This window comes from Mirounga leonina, unplaced genomic scaffold (genome assembly GCF_011800145.1).
Source record: "Mirounga leonina isolate KUSES-001 unplaced genomic scaffold, KU_Mleo_1.0 Mir_153, whole genome shotgun sequence".
Lineage (NCBI taxonomy): Eukaryota > Metazoa > Chordata > Mammalia > Carnivora > Phocidae > Mirounga > Mirounga leonina.
This window is the reverse complement of record NW_023270387.1, coordinates 3,313,337-3,327,476: the sequence shown is the minus strand read 5'-3', so window position 1 is coordinate 3,327,476 and position 14,140 is coordinate 3,313,337. Positions and strand designations below refer to the sequence as shown.

Below are 14,140 nucleotides of genomic sequence, written 5' to 3'. Positions count from 1 at the left end.
GTGGGGCTCAATCTCACGACCCTGAGATCATGACCTGAGCCAAAATCAAGAGTCAGAGGCTTAACCAACTAGGCCACCCACGTGCCCTGATTCACAATTTTTGAAGTTTTTTTTTTTGATAAATTATGACAAATTGATTTTCAAATTATACCAATTTAAAAGACCCCAGACACCTTGAATGATGTAAAACTCTCTTCATCTTTACCACCAAAATTAGCTAATTTATTATGCAAAACTACAGCTCACTTTAATTTGACTTTCTTTGATTAAATATATTTTATATTTTGTTTACTATATTTATTTATTCCAATGTGAATTATCTTATGTATCTTTCATCAATTCTTTTCAATCTGAATGAAAGACATGTTTGTCTTTGTGTGTACATGCATGTATCATCCCTTACCCAACATGACCGTACGAGGTATTTTCATAATATTTGTGTATGTTTGTTTTTGTTTTAATGTGTGCTTGTTTTAATACTTAAAAAAGTGCAAATGAACTGAAATGACAATCTTCATGGACAATGTGGATAAATTTGATCAAATAAATTATTTTAAGAGAATTTACATTCCAATGACTACATATACCAGAAGGTACTAGTTCATGACCTAGCACCATCTTATATCTATCTTGTATCACAGCCTGCTCTTAATTTTAATCATTAATAAAGATAATCATAAAGTAAAGAGTCACAGAGAATTTAAAAGTTTATAGCAAACTGAATTAAGATTCAAGATGGTCTTGATGTTTTCAAACAAGTTAAAATTTAAGAGTGTATCTGTAAAATCTTTCATTTAGAATTTTTATTTTTTTAAAAGATTTATTTATTTATTTGAGAGAAAGAGAGAGAGCATGAGTGGGGAGAGGCAGAGGGAGAGAAACTCAAGTAGACTCCCCTCTGTGCATGGAGCCCAACTCGGAGCTCTATCTTAGGACACTGAGATCATGATCTGAGCCAAAACCAAGAACCAGACGCTTAACCAACTGAACCATCAAGGTGCCCCTTACTTAGAATTTTTAAAAATGCATTATGGAGAGGCTAATTTATAGCAATTCCTATGAAAAAAAGGAAAAAAAGCAGAGTGTTAAGTCTTAATTGACCATGAACTTAACACGAACATGTTGTAACTGACTAACTAAAACCCAAAGAATTTGGGGCTATACTTTATATGTAGAATGTCTAAATAACTGGAATTAATATTCTCTCTTAGCTCATGTCAGATCATGACCATGAATGCCAAAAATGTAGAGTTTAGTTCTGGACAGATCATAATAGGAGTATGGAGTTAATTCAGGCCAATATATTTTAATGAAATTATGATAAATCCAGAGGCTATTCAGAATGCTAGAACTTTAGATGTTAAAGGTCTAAGAAATAGGAAATGATATTTAGCTTGGGAAAATGTGAAGGGGACATGTGATAAGCTTTTTAAAAATGTGAAGGGTTTGAGTCACACAGAAAAGCTAGACTTGTGTTGTGTTATTCAGTTCTGGCTAAGAATTAGTTGTTATAAATATTCAAACAAGAAATAAACTCCTGAGATGCCTGGGTGGCTCAGTTGGTTAAGTGTCTACCCTCGGCTCAGGTCATGATCTCAGGGTCCTGGGATAGAGCCCCGCATTGGGCTCCCTGCTCAGTGGGGAGTCTGCTTCTCCCTCTCCCTCTGCCGCTCCCCCTTCTCATGCTCTCACTCACTCTGTCTCTCTCAAATGAATAAATAAAGAAATTAAAAAAAAAAAAGAAAGAAGCTCCTCCTTCTCTCCTCTCCTTCCTCCCACAACCCATCAGCAAACAATTATTGAGTAGGGAACAGAAATGTCCCAGGCACTGTGACAGGCCCTCAGGAGCAGAGGTATAATAAGCTATCATCCTTGTTCTCAAGGAACCTGCAGTCTACTGGACCGACAGATCATCTACCCACCTACCCACCCACCTAGCTATCTACCCACCTGGTATAAATCATTTTCCAAAGCATACACAAAATACAGAAAGTATGAAACAGGAAATGTGAATATTCAAGCAAAAGCTGACCAACTTCTGTATTGAATGGGACATCAACTAGATTTTTAAATTTATAGCCCCTGTGTCCTTATGCTCCTCTCCTAAAATGATGTGCATAGTCTTACAAGGTATATTTACCTAAAACATGCTTATACCATATTTAATATATGCCTATCATATATTATTTATATCATAGGAAAATCAAGGATATAAAAACAAAGCAAAATGTTTAAATTGGGGAGTAATGTAACTGAACAGTAAAAATGGAATTGAGCTCCCTGGTTATCAGAGGAAAAAGACAAACATTTTGACTTACAAGTTTTCCAGTAAGAAAGGAAGAAGCATGAATGTTTCTCAGAAGAAAAAGAATCTCTTAATTTAAAGCTTTGGAGCAGAGAAGTGGTGAAATGCCTTTCAGTCTTGCCTGGGAAAGACTATGTACATTGTTGAAAATTAGGTAATTTAACCAAGGGTAGACTAATTTCCAAGAGGGAGGAATGCAGGGTTGGAGCAAGCAGCAAACTGTGAAATTCACTACTGAAGGTACAACGGAGATCATCAAGGACTGGCAGGACCAACATTACACACTTGACTCCCGCCTCCTGTGTTCTGGTTTCGTGAACGTGAAGAAGTGCAAACAAGCAGTCAGTGTCTGAACAGATGGCATTCTCCTGAGTGTGCTTACTAGTTCACCTGGCTTCCCGAACGGGCTTTCTTCTACTTTGAAAGTGGACTGTATCAGCGTTTTCTATATTTTGTCAGCAGACACCACATGGTATAAGGACCTAGAAGCTCCCTTCTACCAGATATGCATTTAACAAGGTGCCATCTGGACAGCACAATGTATGTTAATTTGCATTAACAGTCCCACTTTCCTCCTTATAGGACTTATTTTCTCCCTTACTTAGCCCATCCCATACTTCAATCTAATGGAAACAAATAGAAAAAAAAAAAACATGCTTATGATAAGGAAAATATATAACAATTATTTTGGACCTACTACCTCATTGTCTTCAAATCCTCTCCTTGATTTTCTCTAAAATAACATATAAAATAGTCTTAGCTATCCTAAGGATGCCCCAAAGATGAGCAATGGGAAAATTCATCACATACTGCTCATTCATTTATTCAAAGACATTTATCGACTTACTTTGTGCCAGGCATTGGGCAAGGTTATGAAGATGTATCATTTAAGGCAGATGAAGCCCTTGTTTTGAGAGCTGATCTTCAAGCAGAGAATATAGATGATGAATAAGTAAACAAGTGGAAATAATAATTATACATTGTGATAAAAGCAAAGATGATCATAGGGGTTGGTAATGCAACACAGAGTAGCTAGAATTTGGGAGGGAAAGGGTTTACGCCAGAGAGGTTGGTCCGGAAGGCTTCTCTGATGTGATTTTGACTTGAGTCCTGAAGGTTCAGAAAAAGCCAGTGAAGCAAATAACTGGATTGGAAGATTCCCCAAAAAAGGGGGGGGGGGAACAGAAGTACATGACATAGAGAAAAGAAAGGGTTAAAGCATGTTAGAGAACCAAAAAGAAGACCAAGGGGACTCCAGCAGAGTGGACAAGGCAAAGAGGTGGGCAAGAGGTAGATCATGCAGGAGCATGCTAGACTCAGAATTTTATTCTACGAGAACAAAAACCTTTGGGAGGCTTCAGGTAAGGAAGAGATGGTCTCTGATTTTAAGTTCAGAGGAGCTGCATGGGCACCAGTATGTCAAGTGGATGGAGAGAAGTAGAGTCGAAGTGGGAGGATAATTCTGAAATCACGAGAGAAGGACCACTGACTAGAGTAAAATGCTGGGACAGAAACAGAGAAGGGTGAAAATATTTGTAATGTATGTTGGTGTCCTTCAGTCGGATGGTGAGTGACAAACAGGAAAACAAAAAGGTAGGAAGTAAGAGGAGCAAGAAAGCAGGATGATAAAAATATCAAAACTAGTGTCGTGATCACGACGGACTGACAGGAAAGGTAGGTGAGGAACAACAAGCCGGAGAACTTGGGAAGAGAGAAAATGCAGACCTCCCGTCGAAGCTCAAATTCAGTCCGGGAAGAGCAGGGGATTTGCACAAATGTATCCACACAAAGCAGCTGTCAAAGAATGACTCACTCAAATAAATAGTACTGAAAATAAATAAATAGAAGTTCCTAACAGACATAAGAAAATAAATCCCCAAAGAGTTAGTGTTATGAATATAATGTCTAAAATCATAAAGGTACTAGAAAAAATGTGGGATAATATATGTATCCTTTTAAGGCTAGGAATACCTTTATAAGTGTAACCAAAACCCCAGAAGCCAGAAAGAAAATAACTCACAGATCTGACTACATAAAAATTTAAAATATCTGTATGATAAAAACACATCGTACATGGAGCTGGAACCCAAAGGCACAGTAGAAAAAGAATCTATAATGCGGACAACAAAGGGTTAACTTTTATAGTACATAAAGCACTCCCACAAATGAAGAAGAAAATGTTGGCAAAGGAGGAGAACAGAAAAGGCGGACACAGATCTTATAAATATAAGAAAATATTCTCAGCCTCACTATTAATAAGAAATATGCAAATTAAAGGAGCAATTAGGTGTCATTTCCACTCATCAGGACAAGTGAAGATTTAAGAGACATAATGGCTTAGTGTTGGCAGGTCCTAGAGAAACAGTTATTCTCACATTTTGGTGGTTGTAAATTTAAGTAACATTTTGTTTTTGAGGAGAAGAATTTGACAATATCTATTAAAAGCAAAAACCCACATTATTTGATAGAGTAAATTTCATTACCAGGAATTAGTCCCACAGGAATGTTCACACAGGTACATAAATAGTTCTGCTATTTGGTTTGTCATGTCAAAAATGTGGAAACAACATAAATGTTGATCTAGAGGGTACTGAGTACATTTTGTTTTTTTTTTTAATTTTTTTTATTGTTATGTTAATCCCCATACATTACATCATTAGTTTTAGATGTAGTGTTCCATGATTCATTGTTTGTGCATAACAAAAGGGTACTGAGTACGTTTATCATAGTAACTGCATGATGACATATTATGTAGCAGTAAAAGAAAATGAGGCAGCTCTTATATACTGATTTGTTGTGGTATGTCAGATAAACCATTAATAAAATATAAGCATAAAGTGTTACCATTTTTATTAAATGCTTTTATTTTTAGATATATATTAGCATTGTATGTTTTCAGTACTCTTTGGTCTCCCTACCTGGGTCTGCACTGTGATTATCTCTTAAGGGGTAGGATTATAAAATACTTAGGCTTTTTAAGATTTCTGATTTGAAATTTTTCAAGTACATGTTTGTTCAAAAAAGAGAAAAATAGGAAAAATGGGAAGAACCCAAGGGCACAATATATTTGAAGTTATTGATGAAAACCTGCTTATTTTAAAAGAAGCATATAAGCAACAAAAGTAAGCCAACACTACATAAAGCTGATTGTGTACTTTCTCCTGTACCTAGAGAAATACAGTTGTTTGTTCAAGGAAAGTGCTAAATCTCACATTTTCTTTTTTACCATTTATTTCTAAGATAACCTTTTATTTGTGATACAAATACTTTTATTAAGTCAAGGACAAGGGATGGCGCGATGAAGACGGAGCAATTTTGACTCAGGTGATGTTCTTTAAGAATACAGTCAACACCGTGCTTCTTTGGAACCCAAACTCATGTCAGAGGAAACCTGAAAGAAAAGGCCTCAGAGCTACGCCTATCTTATAGTGAAGCACTTGGGAAAATGTGTTTTGAACAGGTTATTCTGAAATAAAATACTACTCCTATAAAAAGAAATAAAATACGTTGGTTGGCCAACTGATGAAGTCAACGACAGTGTCTGCCTAACACTTAAAAGAGTCATTTAGTCACTTCTACACCCGGTGGTATTCACGAGGCGGCCTCGGCAGTAGAAAGTAACGGGGTATCATCAATTAGAATGAGAACTCTCGCTTTGTGCTGCCTGCAAAGTGCACAGAGGAATCCAGGACGTCCAGTGGGAACCGCGATACGTATCCGCGGGGGTGAATCACAGTTGTCACGGTAAAGAGGCAGCTTTGAGAAAAACATCTCTGTTTGAATGAAGAGCTGCCCAACTGCTCTCACACTGAGCGAGGGACTCCGCGGACGCGGTGCGTGCGAGCTGCCACAGTGTGGGTGGTCGGTAAAACGGGCTTTAATGCCTGATGGCCCGGGTACGGCGCCGTTAGGCAAATCTTCATAATGACAAATCTTCGGTCTCTCCACATACACAGTGAGGATAACAATCACAACAGCACCTGCTGCTTAGAGTTGCGTGAGACTTGCGGTAACTCCTAGGAGACCCCTGGCACACACTCAGCCCCCTCCTCGAGTCAATAGCGTCGCCAGAGGAGGAATGAGCATCAAGGACCAGGAGTCGTCAGCAAAGCCAACTATTAAGAGACAATGAAGACGGAGGAAAAACAATTGCACTTGCAAATTTGTAAGTCACTGATAACCTTCAAGAACACAGTGTTCCAGGAGTGGGGAGAGTGAGGGAAAAGATAAATCATGATAAAAATAGAAGGAGCTGATGTGGAATGCCGAATGGAACCTCGGATAGTAAGAGAAAGAATAAAAATAATAGGAGGGCAGTTTGAGAGGCAGAGGACAAAGCCAAGCATTTTTCCAGCCAGGACACACTGATTATTTTCTATGTCAAGAGAGAAGCTAATGGAGATGGATTTTATGGAAAGATTTCTGGTTAGTTTCAAGGATAAAATCCAACTGGCTTCTAAAATGATGAAAGTAAGGAAGGAAGTACTGTTTGCTTATTTTGAATTTATGTATGGCTCTTTGAAGGCTGTGGTCCTGGGCCTTTTTTGTGACTGGGATTCACTGTGAAGTTGTCCAAAAGTTTAGACGGTCTCTTTGTAAACACACACACACACACACACACCACACATGCACACACACAGTTTAAGAACAGACAATTTTGCATTTAATTAAGAGAATTTATCAACCTCTTTAATCCATCCATGAATGAATCCTCTCTCTGAATCATCCACAGATCCCAGATAAAGTTATCCTCTCTTAGGACTTGGAAATACTTTTGAAAAATAGGAATTTAGATTTGTGTATATAAATTAAAGCTGGCAATTCAATGAGAGGTCAAAAATATTCCTATGAAGTATCTACAAAATATAGGTGTTCGACACATAAATTGCTTTCTCAAAATATAAACAGAAAATATATCTCTTCCAAAGTTAAGATCAGCTCAGAAATAAACGTTCCATATGACACAGAAAATGTTAACACAACTAAATTTAATTGCGTTCTAATTGCATTCTGTATATTTCCCAAACACTTTTCTAATATTCATAAAATTCACGTGCGGCACATGTTATTTCCCTACATTATCGGATTTGGAAACTGAGGCTCAGAAGTAAGTAACTTACCCACTATCAGATTGCAAATTCAAGCACATCTGGTTCAAAAGTCCAGAGAAGACTCTCTCCCCACCTCTAAGTAAAGCATAAGAATATTCTAGGCCACTATATACAAAAGAGTATTATTAATAGAATCTACATGAGGTTAATAAAGGCTGCTTTTTTAAAAATCTGGTCAAAATGCAAAAGAACACACTGAAGAGAAGAAAAGCCTGATGTTAAAGATCAATTATCCTTGCAATTCAATTATTTAAATTCTGCAGGCTTTGACAAGGTTTTTCACTATTTACTTGAAATGCTCCTCACCTCTTGACTCCTGTGAAATTCTCTTGTCTCAATTTTCCTCTGAACTTCCTGACCCCTTGTCCTTCAGTCTCCTATCTCTGCCTGCCCCTCCAAGTAAAGGTATTTCATAGGATTTTGTCCTCAGCATTTCCTCACTGTTTTTGCTCTCTTGGGTGGTCTCACCAACTCCATGGCTTCAGGCACCACCAAATGCCTACAAATACACCTGCCCCACTGTGTACAGCAGAGCTCCACTTGGGCGTCTCTTCAACCCTCAAAATCTGTACTTCCAATAACCTCACCTCCCGCATTCAGAGCTGCTTCCCCTCCTGGGGTTCCTGTCCAGTCAATGGAAACAGTACCAAGTCATTTGCCCAGGCCAGAAATCAGAGAACTCATCTTGAATTCTTACCACACTTCCTTTCTCCTCACCCACAAAGACATCCAACCCGTCACTAAGTTCTTTTTTTTTTTTTTTTTTAAGATTTCATTTATTTGTCAGAGAGAGAGAGAGAAAGAGAATGAACAAGCAGGGGGAGCAGCAGAGGGAGAGGGAGAAGCAGACTCCCCACTGAGCAGGGAGCCCGATATGGGACTCGATCCCAGAACCCTGGGATCATGACCTGAGCCGAAGGCAGACGCTTAACCCACTGAGCCACCCAGGCATCCCCAACCCATCACTGAGTTCTGTCAACTGTTCTGTATTCTTGGATCCACGTGCATTTCTCTCTCCCCAGGGTGTCTACTTTTCTTCAAGCATGTATCATCCTACACTGTATGACTTCAAGACTCCACTGACTTGCCTTTTTCTTCCATGTTGTCCCCTTCCAATTCATTCTCCTTTCTGCAACCAGCCTATTCTTCGTAAAATATAAATCTGATTATGTCACTCTTGTGTTTTAAGTCACTGATGGGCCCCCTTTTTATTCAGCAGAGTCTCCTTCCAGCAGCAACAGATCTTCTGTGGATCCACAGACCTTCCCTCCTGGCACACCTCTCCCTCCCCTTGCACCCAGTACTATAGCCCGACCAAACTCTCTTCAAGGGCTCAAATACACCTGGCTCCCCCACAGCTTAGGGCACGTCATGTGCGGCTCCCCAGGCCAGGCATGCTCCCGTCCTTCCTCTTTTTCAAATGACTCATCTAGAGCCTTAACACCCACATCTGCTAACACCCACCTGGGATGCCAGGCCGTGCCTGGTGCTATTCCTGCGTTCATCTCTGTCCCACACTGTTTCTCTGGCTGGGTGCTTCGCCTCGCTGCCACTGTTCTGACCAGCTCATCTGTCTTCCCCACTGGGCTATCAGCTCCTGAGGGCAGCAACCATCCCTACAGGTTCTCATACCCTTGTCTCTAGCACAGGGTCTTAAATGCAGTTGCCCTTGATAAACAGGTTTAAGGAATAAATGGTTACTCTCATTACCTAATCTAGTGAATGGATGGAAAAATTCATTACATAATATGACTTCAGACTTTGCTATATCACTCACTGTCATATGATTAATGAATAAGTTGCCCAGAAATGTCTTGCCCTATTTTCTTCAAAACACTGCAAGTAAATTAGAAAAAAAGATAAATGGCAATTCTTTTTTTCCTTCTTAAGTAATCTCAATATAGATGTATTTTTCACACCCAATGGACTCCTCATAAAAGAACTCAGAATAGTAGTTAGAAGACCAGAGTTCAAACCCTGGCTTGCAGCTTATTAGCTACCTGGTCTCTGGCAAGTCAAGTGACTCCTTTGAGCTAAAGCTGGCTTAACTACCAAAATAATGATGGTCTTCTCAGAGTGTCTCCTTCTCAGACTAGTTTGAGGTCAAATAAAATCATGTATATGAAAGCAGTTTAAAAAGTATGTGTCATCATAAAACGTAAGGTGTGTTATATTTAGTCTTCATTTTAAATTCCTGAACAATAATAAAATTCTGTAAATAAGATCTCTAAGTATTTCCTAATGCCACAAAGTAAAACTTTTCCTCTTTGGGAAATAAACAACACTTGGCATAATCTGGTTGAAAAAAAAAAAGTTTAAGGAATTCTTCTAATAGTTTTATGAAAGCTTAATCCTGTGAAAATTTTAAAATACAGCAATGCAAATTATGGACCATCCTATCCCTTAAGAAAGGGGCAAACTATAGGAATATGAATCATCTTTGTCAATAATCTCATGATAGAAAATTAAGGGGAAAAGAGAAAGATCATTAAAGAATTATTTCAAATCAACACAGAATTTTGCTATCAATTCAAAATAAAGAAACCTAATGACAGTCACGTAGGGTTACATCATTCATTTCCATAAAAAATAATCCAAAGTCAAAGAGTATTTAATTCTTACATTCTTCTACTAACAACTCTGCAGGTCAAACTATCAGAAATTTATTTTTAACATGTTTAAGATTATTGTATCAGCCCAATGCAAACTCTTAGAATGTCTTTTCAGGGCTTCATGCCCCCAAAATGGAAGATTGTACAATTATTTAAACACTGTTGAATTAGAGTGAAGAGAGAGTATCACTTAACACCCTTAAATTCAATGAATTTTTATTAAGTACCTACTGTATAAGTGGAAATGCTTATAAGAGCTTACAGGATATAGTGTCCCATTTTCAATATATTTAGATTAACTAAACATGTATATTTTATAGATCAACCTACTTTTACAAGTAGCACTCATCCTGGATATTTAGAGTTGTCAAAGAAACTGGCCACAAACAGAACTATTATTTAACTCTAAAAAGAACAACTTTTTCACCATGATGAGGGCATAATACCTGTTCTACTTGGGATTATTACAACTTTCCAATCCACCATTTTTTAAACCACTAAATGGATAGACTTTAGACAGAAAAAAGAGTTAAATTAACATATCATTAAAAAAAAAAGAAGTATTAACCAAATGGTCCTTCCGATCCAAGTTAAAAAAGTTGAAAATATGTCATAAGACTCTTTTATTACTTCATCAAAGTTATAATTCAGTACTTGGTCTGTTTTGTTATGCATTTCCTATTGCCCATCTGAAATTCAAGAGTCATCTCAGAAACTGAATACTTGTGGATTACATTGCAAAGGTATGGTCTTACCGAAGGAAGGATTTCTAATGCAAATGGACTAAACTAATGATTGTAATGGCACAAATATTTTTATCTTTGAAAATATTTGGTGATAGACTACTTTAGTATTTTGGTTATTACTCATGGTCAAATTTAACATACAGCATCTCCAAAACAAAATATCTCCATTCATTAACTACTGAAAATAAGAAAATAGCATGATTTCAGATTGTCTCAAATGTTTTGCAAAGGACAAATACAATTTATAGCATGTGTGTTTGTAAGGATAGCTAATTTGGGTCAATTGTATGGCATTTTTTTAACGAGCACTGCTATACTGCATTTATTTATAAAATATCCATTTTGCTATACCCCATACTTTGGATGAACCACAACAAAGGAAGGTATACTTTTAATTACATGTTGAAATTTGAATACTTGGGCTATTTATTACACCTATTTTTTATTGAAATAGATCATAATTTTATATTATCTGTATTTCTTATAATTTCAGTTTTATATTGAGCCAAGTGTGACTTTCCAATAATGTGAACAGTTTAAAAGGAAAGCAGTATTAATATTACATGAGTATTATTAAAGATAAAAAAAACGTAAGCCAAAATTATTTTTCCTCCCTTAGGAAGTTGGGATTTATACCCAAAGTGGTAAATTCGAGTTAATCAGGTCTAGACTTACATAGTCTGCAAACTGTATACACAGAATGTTTAGATTGTCCAAAGTATTCTTAGAGTGCTAAATTAATTCTGAGGCAGAATAAGCAGCAGGAAGTTATATCTGTCCAACAGATGACCAATACTCCTCATTCTTTAATCTGCTTTTCTGTCTTGTGAATGTACATGGTCTGTTTAATGGCCCGTACTCACAGACAGACTGGATCCTGCAGTTTGACAAGGACGCACTGCAGGTAAATCACAATTAAAATAAACCTAGCCAGTCATAGATTATATCTTTATATTTAATCTAATATGAAAAATTTAAAAATCCAGTCTGTATCATTCTGAGGAATAAGTTCCATGTTAATTTTCCAGAATACTATTTTTATCCTTTTGTACCCAAAGGCAGAGAGCTTGATAGATGAGTTTGCCTCATACTTAGTACTTACATTTCACCTTTAATTGTACTGGAAAATCACACATGTATACACTCCCAGTCAGTCTACTCAACAAACACCAATCCCCTGACCCAACAAAACCAATCCCCTGACCCAATTGATTTTTTCCCCAAATTCTGTTTAGATTTTCCTTGAGGACATTTTGGCACACTCATTTGTCAAAAAAAAAAAAAAAAAAAAAAAAGGCCTTTTCTTCAAGTGAAGAAAATGTTTCTTCCTCATTTACAATTTATGTCTTTATAAAAAATATTTTATAAATATACACAAAATCAATTACTTGTGGTTATGGAAAAATATGATATTGTGAACACTGTATTACACTTGGGTTCAAAATCAGTAGTCTCAAAGTTTACCTAGTTTCAACTTTCTCAATCCTAACATGTTAATAACATACCTATATTTTATACCTTCTACTTTTTCATTCTGTGTGCAGCTTCTTGTCAATTTCTCATGTGTACAGGTACTTTACCACTAACACTTCATATAATATTTTCATCACATAAATAAAATAATGCTCATTAACATTATCCTGAAGGAGATTAACAAATGATATGGAGGAAGAAAAGATCAGCGCTTTATAGTTTCTGTAGCTGGAAGTCACAATATAAACTTTAGAATACTTAAGAACTTAATTTGTAAAAGTAAGACAACATAAAACTAATATATCTTCCACTTTTAAGAAAGTCAAAATTTAGTAATAAAGATTAATATTTAAATAGTTTACTGTTGACAAAGTACAATCACATATATTTGGATCATGAGTTATTTTTAAACTTAGTAATGTTTTGCTGATAGAATCTCAGGAGAGACATGAAAACACTATTTAAAAAATAAACATATTCAGGTACTAAGCAGAATACTTTATATCTAGAACTACTTGCAATGTTGACATCCCTTTCAAAACTTTAAACACAAAACTAACAGTTGATAAAATCTGCAAAAATAACTATCCACAAAGATAGCTCTAATTCATGTATGTTTCTGCTTAAAAGTCACTCCCTTCTGCTATAATGTAGATTTTATCACTAAATACAACACATGATTTTTCCTAATTAAATAGTACTCATAGCAACTACAGAATTCTTGCAAAGTAATACAACTGTGGCAGTTTACAAAATGTCAAATGCTTGGACCTCCTCAGGAAACCAAGATCTCAAACAAAGTAGTACTTGGATGCCAACAATTTAGGAAAAGCGATCACGGTATCTGTTAGATGAGTTAATGGCAAATAAATATGAATTAAAATAATTAAATCAATGATGCAGATATCCTCCAAATATTTAAAAACTCTTTGTTTTCAGTATCACTTACTTGTTCAGTGTACTTTCTTGTACTGACAGGACTTTAAAAATACAATTCAAATTAAACATGTTACTACTGTTATGCAAAATTGTATATAGAAACTGTTCCTATGTCTCTTACATAATCTAGGGCCATTATCTTCACAAAGATTTTGAATAGTAGTAAATGAGCACGTAAAGCTGAGGGGATACTTGAAACACATGTTTCAAGAGTGAAAGTGCTATGTGAACACTCTACTGATTAGTTACATTTTAGAGAGTTTCAGATTAATCTGTCATTGATGATATTTTTACATTAAGTTATATGGTATTTCGGTGAGGGAGTACGGTGCAACCATCCCATTACAGCATTAGGGGAGGTCACCTGTTTAGTGTCAGTGTGCGGGATGAGAGAGCAAGCCAGGTTGGTTTGTGAATTCAGGCGGATTGAGGACTAACATGGTTCGGCACCAAGGTAAGGATTCATGGAGTTCCACCCACAGGATACATGCATTACGTGACAGTAAGAGACACTTACAACCCAGAATACAAGAGCAGGGCAGCCCCAAGTGGCATCACCAGATCATCTGCAGCACCAACCAACCGACTAGAACACACATCCTCCACACCAGCGCTCCCCTCTGCCTCACTCTCAGCAAGGCTTCCTTCACCTTCCCCAGTGCAGGAGAGCATGTCTCTTCCTTAAAAGCAAGGCATAGCCTTCCTCAAGTGAAAAGCAAATATGAAGACACAAAGGAACAGAATAAAAAACTAGATGGAGTAAAATTTCCACTAACTTGACATTCAGGTAACAGGAATACCACCGAAATGTTGCAGGAGAAATCAACTTGAATTATCCGGACAAGAAATGAAAATAAATAAATAAATAAGAAAGAAAGAAAGAAAGAAAGAAAAGGAAGGAAGGAAAGAAGGAAGGAAGGAAGGAAGGAAGGAAGGAAGGAAGGAAGGAAGGAA

The 14,140-nt window shown here is 36.8% G+C and overlaps 1 protein-coding gene across 2 annotated transcripts in view; it reads right to left on the bottom strand.

Moving 5' to 3' along the window:
• GRIA4 (glutamate ionotropic receptor AMPA type subunit 4) overlaps nucleotides 1–14,140 on the bottom strand; it is a 366,314-nt gene that overhangs the window by 350,340 nt on the left and 1,834 nt on the right. The gene's annotated exons all lie outside the window — the stretch shown is intronic.